General features: G+C 37.7%; 1 pseudogene; it reads right to left on the minus strand.

Moving 5' to 3' along the window:
- Positions 1–1,372: 1,372 nt before the first annotated feature.
- LOC143407893 (cell division cycle-associated protein 4-like) lies at positions 1,373–2,061 on the minus strand (annotated as a pseudogene).
- Positions 2,062–6,238: the final 4,177 nt, after the last annotated feature.

Below are 6,238 nucleotides of genomic sequence, written 5' to 3' on the forward strand. Positions count from 1 at the left end.
TATACACAAAGGAAAACAATAGACATTTTAGGCTTAGAGATTGAAGTCAGAGAGGCACAAGGAAACCCTTGCATGGAAAGGAATAAGGATCTGCAGATGCAGGCAACCTGGGCGCAGGGGCCACACCAGCTCCCTCCCTGGGGCAGCACATCATGTGACCCTTAGGATCAAGGGGACATAAACTATATGGAGTCATAGTTCTTTCATTCTACATTTAAATTTAATCTTAAAATTCTGCTTTAGCACCAATTTAATGGAGCAAATGTAAGCATTTCCACCCCAACAGCATAAGACACCCACCCTTTCCAAACATGCATGTGCCTGGCACACAACAGCCTCCATCTGTATGCGCTCTGTAGGGCTGTGCTGGAAACCAGACAGAGGGTGTCCTCCTGGAACATCACTCGAAGGAAGGCACCGCCTAATACTCTACAATATCTGAAAATCAAAGAGTACCTGTGATTTCTGCACAGATACTTGACCCTTCCCTTTGGTGGCATTTACGTATAAGTAGGCATAAATAAAACCCTTTGTCATTTACACAGAATTCTAAAAAAGATAGAGTCTACAAAGCAGACCTAGCAAAGAGTGTAGTAGCTTGCACAGTGGTTCTGTCGTAACCCAGAACATGACAGAAGGGTTCTGCATCCAGCTGAAGTAGAAAACAATACCCTTACACTGCTGCCTCAGAGTGTAGTGGAGCTCACTGAAAACAAAAAAACAAAACAAAAAAAGCACATTTAAGCCTTTAAGTAAACACATCAACTACGATTGTTCAGGTCATACAAGTTTCTAATGTAGCATCAGAGAATGTTTATACAAAAATTAGACTTTAAAAAAAAATAGCTGCAAAACTCCAAAGAAATAAAGTATAAAAAGTTTAAGAAACATATCTTAAGACAAAATATGACTACAAACATGTAAGACCTTCAAACATGTTTAAACCTACAAACATGTTTAAACCTTCACCGATCTAGATTTAAATGAGGTTGAGTGCGGCTTGTGGCTTGCCATCTTCCACAGGAGCTACAGCCAGGGCACAGCAAGGAATGACAGCCTGGGCTGTGGAGTGCCAACCAGTTCCTTCAGAGAGCTCCCAGCTCCCAGGGGGGACCTCTGCCCTGCCCTCCTGAAGAAAGAGGCCCAGGCCTGGCACGTGAGCCCTTGCCAATGACAATCTGTCCTAGATTCCAGAGACAGTCTCTGAAGCAAGAGACCACCCAACAGGGCTAGGATGTAGGCTGCCATGGTGGGGATTCTCCAGGATTGAGTGTGAGTGCCCTGCTTTTCTATGTGGGCCACAGTACATCAGCTCAGCTCTCTGGGGCATGTGGCTTTGTCCATGTCCCACTGGGAGCCTCCTCTCGGGTCTTCACCAAGGTCTCCACCCCTGGTCTGGATTGGCCAGGTCATACTTGCACCTGGAGGCGGGAGGCCTGACTCTCATCCTGAAGAGGCCTGGCTTAGAGCTGCCCATCATTCCTGCCAGCACTGTGTCTAGGTCATAGTAGAAACTGTCCACACCCAAGAACAGCTCCTCCACAGTACTGGCATTTTTGTTCTCCAAGGCCTCGACTATCTGATCTAGAGACTTTTGAAAGCTTCCTCTCTTTTCTCGAGGTTTGCCTTTTTCCCTAAGGATGCTCTGAAGGTTTCTTGGCACTTGTGCTGAGCTAACTGGAAAGTTTGGAAATGGCCTTATTAGAGGCCATCTTCCAGGTCAGGAGCAGGCCCTCCCTGTTCAGGCCCCCTCACTGTGCCACACAGGATCTCTGTGCACACCAGGCAGTTGAGCAGCACCCAGCCTGCACTCTGGGGTGCTGCCGCTGGCCCTGCACCATCCCAGCTCATCTCTTGGATTTGCACCACTGAGGTGATGAGGAGCCAGGTATAGAGACTGTGCTCCACCTGCATGTGGCAGAGCTGGAGCTTGAGCAGGGGAATGCTCAGGAGTGACTGACACTGTAGGGTATAGGAAGGGTCAGTGCCAAAGCCCACCAGGGCACCCTCCCAGTTTTCCTCCTGGTCAACACATTTCCCCCTCAATCCTCGTGCAAACATTGTGCCTTGCACCACCAGGTTGGCCATAGATCTGCTCAGTCTAAATCACAGACATTCTTAAACTAGTGTCAGTTGACTAGAACTACATACCACCGTGTACAGGCCGTCCTTCCCTCTTAAAAATTTAGGCAATTCAGAGTTCACATTGAAAGCGTTTCTTTGTGTCATTTATACTTTTAATTTTCTCTAGCAAACAAAGGCAGAAGGAATTATCCTAATAGGAGAAAAGAGGACTTCCAGCCCTTTTGTAGCATTAAAATTTATAAACACTTCAAGGTTCATTCACTTTTCAAATTTCCTTTCTTTCCTTCCTTCCCTCTGTCCTCTTCGACTCCTCTTCCTTTTCCCTCCCACCCTCTCTCCTTCTCTCCTATGTGTTCTTTCTTTCCCCCACTTACATGGTTAGTTTTATGTCTAATTTAAGAAATTCTTGATACTCAAAAGGAATAAAGATATTCCTCCTGTATTTTCTAAAACCTCTGTACTTTTGCTGGTCACATTTTGGTCTTTCACTCAGCTAGAATTGATTTCTGTGTACAGGGTGAGGTCAAGGCTCAGTTTGAGTTTGTTTTTTTTTTTTTTTTTATGAACAGTCTCATTGCTCTTGTGAGGGGGGAACCATATATGCAAAATATGAAGTGTGCATAAGTGTGTGAATCTCTTGTATCACTATAACGCTTGTCAGGTATATCTGGTTATCCTTATCTTATAATCATTTTGAGGAACAAGTTTTTACATCCAGTAGAAAAGTTTTTCTGACTTGTTGTTTAAGAATAGTTTACCTATTTCTGGTCTCTCTTTCTATCCATATTTATTTATTAATTTATATTTTAGTTGATCAAGTTAAAGTAACCAAACTTGAGTATTTACTTGGAATTGCAATGAATCTATAGATAAATTCATGTAAATTTAAAATTAAAATTTTGGTGCTTCCCTCCAAACTTTATGGCTTGTAACTATAGGTTATAGGATTTTTTTTCTGCACTGCACTGCTTAGGTTCTACAATAAAATGACAAAACCCATTAATTATAGTGGAAACTTTTTTATTTTTTCTGCTCTCTGAATATTTATTTAGTAAAGCATAGGTACTCTTTATTAAATCAAAGAATTTGTTTTATTCTCAGTTTACTGAGATATGTTAAAACTATTAATTTTTAATTTTAAAATTAATAACATAGTTTTGATGTTATATGCATTTGTACATGATGGTTACATAATTATAAGAAGTTATTATCTGATTTTTAATTTTAATATAATAAAGGGCATTAATTTATATGCCTATGTCGTCTGCCTTGCAGTCCTGGAAATACTTAACTTCATCATCTTGCATTATCCTCTATATGTTGCTGGATTTATGTTTCTGAATTTTATTTAGCACTTGAACATTTATGTATAGGAACAACTGATCTTTTACTTTTCATATGATATTCTTGTAAAGTTCGGAATTAAAGTATTGTTAGTTTCATAGCAAGAATGGGTAGCTCTTTTGTGTGATTCTCTGAAAATCAGTCCCTGAGACTCAGATTCAGATGTAAAAAAGTTATTTGGGACGTTCAGTGAATCTGGCCAAGAAATAGGGGAATTATACAGGTAGGGAAAAAGCCAATAAAGAACGTGTTGTTATGACAGATTCCATAATGGCAACTGAAATTTAATTCTGCATGAGTAATCTAGGAAGCCATGTAATATATAAAATAGAACCACACAATTCCAGGTGCAGAACTGGCTTATTTTGGTACACAGTTCCATTTAGTCATTGCTCCAGGGCTGCTATGCACATGAGGTGTGGTGGGGAAGTAGGGTATTAATTCTCTACATTTCTGGATGACCACACAGCTGAAAAAAATCTCCTTCTAGAAAAAGCCCCAAAGATACAATTACTAACTCGTGGAAGTGGCACTCTGTCCTGATAACAGGTAAGGAATGCAGGTGAGACCCTGACATATCTGCTAGCAGACTGTTTCCTGCTGTACCCTCTAGTAGAAGAGTTGAAATTTGAAATTATTTGTTCCTTGAATTTGGGGTAGAAATTTCCATAAAGTCATTGGGTTTAGTTGTGTGTGTGTGTGTGTGTGTGTGTGTGTGTGTGTGTGAACTCTTTATGATTATGAATTCAGTTGCTCAGTGGTTCTAAGAATACATATATATTTTTTTACTTCTAAAATATATCTTGCTAACTCATATTTTCCTAGAACATTTCGTGTAAATTTTAAAATTTATTGCCATATATGTATTATTAACAGACTCTGATTATTTTTAGTATCTACAATATCTATAGAAATGTCATTCTTATTTTCCTGATGTTGGTTATTTATGCTTTCCATCTTCTATCTTGATAAGCCTTTACAGATATTTGTTTATGTAATAGCAAATACTAAATAGCTAAATGTGGATTCTCTTCAAAGATTTTTAGTTTTGCCAATTATTTCCAGTATATGTTTATTTTCTTTGCCATCAATTTCTGCTATTTATTTTTTACCTCATATTCTCTGAATTTATTTTGACATTCTTTTTCTAAGCTCTTGAGATATGTGCAATTTCAGCCTACATTCCACTTTAATATACTTAATTAATTGTACAAATTTTCTCTTAAGTAACACTTTAGCTATACGTTTGGTGCATTGATATATTTTTTTATCATTCAGTTTAAAATGTGCTCAGTTTTTACTATCGCTTACTGATGACTCCAATGTTAAAAGTGTATTTATTTACTCCCAAATACAAACCTTTTGATTACTGAGTTGAGGCTTCATTGTTTCAGAGTTAGAGAACACGTGCGCCTGCTGTCATCAAGTGTCAGAAACGAGAACTGTCTTCTCTTGGCTTCAAACTCATCTTTTTACCTTCTGTTTTCTAGTGTTGCATTTCCTCCTTTTGTTCTGTTAGGACATTGTAAGAGGGGGAACTGGAAGTCCCCAAGGCGAGGTCAACAGATTCACTCCTAATTTTCTTGCTGTTTTTGTCATGGCCCCTCAACCACAGCTGCTCATCCCAATAGCAGTAGCTGAGTAGCTGGTTCCAGTCTCTAGGTTGTTGTTTGTTTGTTTGTTTGTTTGTTTGTTTGTTTTTAACAACCAGTCTCATCATGAACCCTTCAGAAGCATCAACTAGAGGACTCTTCCTTGGTGACAGGTTTCAGCCCAGCACCAGCCTAGGCGAGTGTCAACCCCCTGCAGTTAGTATCTTGATGATTCTTCAGTATCTTGTATTAGTTTTCTCATTTTTCTGACACCCAAACAGGTGATCTAGCGTGATGTCTGCTTTCCTGACCAGATCTTGATTACTAGACTACATTCTTTCAATCTTTCAAAATGTGTCAAAAAGTATTGATGGTTCAGATTATGGATTAATTTTATAAAAGATTAATAGGTTTGTGAATTCCACTTGTTCAATTTAGTCCACTTTGTTATTAAAATCTGTTCTATCCTTATTCATATGTTTGCCTCCTTGTCCCATGAATCAGAGAGAGAGGCTTTGGAACTATTTCTTGATCTTTGCAAATTTGTACAATGTTATTGATTTTTGCTTTATATAAATCAAGACCATATTATTACATAAACATAAGTAAATTTTTTAAAATAAATTCTAAGTTGAATTGAAATTTTTCTTATTACAAAGTGTATTTATTTATCTTCTGTATTTTTTTTTGGCCTGGACTTTATTTTTCATAATAGGCTAAATAATGATGATAGGAAATGGATTATCAGATAGCCTGAATTTATACTCAGCAGATTTATAGTTTTCTGAAAAAATGTTGAGAAGTCCAGTAGTGAGAATGAAAGAAAAGCAAACCAAGATTGATTTGATAAATATGATAGATTTTTAACTGCTTATTTATTCCTGATTTTAATTCCCTATTGTTAATTTTTAATAAAAGCTTATGCTGAATATTCTTATATGTCTTGCTTTAGCTCAAAATATGTCATTAAACATAGTTGAGTTTTCTTTACTTTTATTATTGTATAGCATTACTGTGTATTATAATTTAATAGGGTAATCTATGATAATGAATTTTGACAGTTTTTTACTACCATTAACAAAACTTTTATGAACATATTTAAATATGCATTTTCGTACAATGCATAGGAGTTTCTTGAGGGTAGATACCTATGAGTAGAATTTCTGGGCCATAGGATATGCACATTGCTAGAAAATACCAACCCATATTGTACAAAT

The sequence above is a fragment of the Callospermophilus lateralis genome, chromosome 10 (assembly GCF_048772815.1).
Source record: "Callospermophilus lateralis isolate mCalLat2 chromosome 10, mCalLat2.hap1, whole genome shotgun sequence".
NCBI classification, from domain to species: domain Eukaryota; kingdom Metazoa; phylum Chordata; class Mammalia; order Rodentia; family Sciuridae; genus Callospermophilus; species Callospermophilus lateralis.